Here is a 1,790-nt window from a genome sequence, read left to right on the forward strand (position 1 = left end):
AATGAAACTTCGTACTACACTATTTTATAATTTCACATAATTTAATATGAGTTATCACTCTCTAAAAATAAAATATAAGTTAAATTTTTTTTTTTTTTTTATTTGAAAATTTAACATAACACCTGTCACCTGTATAGAATAATTAAAAGTATAACCTAAAATTATATTTAAAACTGTATTTTTCCAAGTTCAATATTATTTGTTAAATCATATTTTTCTTTGACTTCTTCAAAAACCTCTTGATACCATTCCTGTTTTTTGCATGTGTATCCATTTTAGAAAATCGAGAAGAGTGTTGAGGTAATTAACAATATGTTCAATTACATCATTTCGTTTTGCAAGAAACGAACGTTCATCAGATACATATGAATTATGTTTCTTTCTTCTCGATTGTTGACTTTTATCAAATAATTCAATTTTATGCAGTTTAATAATATTTTTATCAAATTCTGGATTATAAGTTACAATTGTGTTTTTTTTGAACATAATATACTCCCATCCATCCAATAATGGACTCACTTTTAAATTTTTAATCATTTGGACAACTGTATTTTTTCTTATTTCTATATCAAATATTAATACATCATCCGTTTGAATTTGCTTTTGAAATCTACTATAAAGATAACCGAGGTCCGTTAAAAAGTAAAACAATATCATCTTATCATAATCTGTCAATATTTTTGACACACACACACACTCACATGTAATTTATCAGTTAATATAACCAGTGCTCGAATTGGGGGTGGGGGGAGGGGTGCGCAGGGGGACGGAGCTTCTCTACTATTTTAATTTTTTTTTTGCGTACCCCAACTATTTTTTTTTACTTGGACGGGGGGACGGACCAAACTAATGTCCAAAATAATTTTTATTAAAATTTGGAGTGGATTTAAATTGTTTTGTCAAAGATAAACCTAATGAATACCTAGGTAGTAATTTTACATTTTTTAATATAAAAATATTTTTCATCCTATTTATGGTTTTGACTAGTAATGTTTAATCTTTTTGACTCGCGATTCACTGTTTTTGTAACAATATTTTCATGAATCGTGTCACCTTTGTAGGCCATAAAAGAAAAAAGATTAAGCTGCTAGTTTTACGTAATTTCCCGTGCATAAAGTGCCCAAAACATTTCCAAAAAAGTTTCATTAAACATTTGTTGAAGTTTGGAATCACAAGTAAGCTCAATTTATTGATTTTAGTAGACATTTTAACTATCATTATATCTACTGTAAAATATGGTTCTTCAATTCATTCATAACTTATTCGAATCCATAATTTATAATTTTATAATAGACTTATTTTTTTTAAAACAAAAAAGACTTGTCATGACCCATTTTTATAGATTACGCGACCCAAGATTTGGTAGAGACACCGGTTGAATACCACTGGCTTAGATTTCCTAATACCTTGCTAATTTTTTTATTATTGTTTGTTTGTATTTATGCCTAGTTTAGTAGTTCACAGATATTATGTACCTACAATAAACTATTGTACTACAAAATATCTGCAAAAAAAAATAAGTTATGACAACAACTTAGATACATTCCTAATTTTAATAAAAATTGATTTGTGCATTTGTTTGTAAATATCTGCGAACTAGTGTTCCTATTCGCGTCTATAGCACAAATAATTATTAAGATATTATCACTGATAATTATAAATCTTTTATTTCTTACCGAAAAATGTAGTTAGGTAGTATTATTTCTATCAATAAAAATTTCGAAAAATAAAATATAAATTCATATTCACTTACATGTTACATAGGCACATATAGTTAAATATGTTATATT

This window comes from Acyrthosiphon pisum, chromosome X (assembly GCF_005508785.2).
Source record: "Acyrthosiphon pisum isolate AL4f chromosome X, pea_aphid_22Mar2018_4r6ur, whole genome shotgun sequence".
Taxonomy (NCBI): Eukaryota; Metazoa; Arthropoda; class Insecta; order Hemiptera; family Aphididae; genus Acyrthosiphon; species Acyrthosiphon pisum.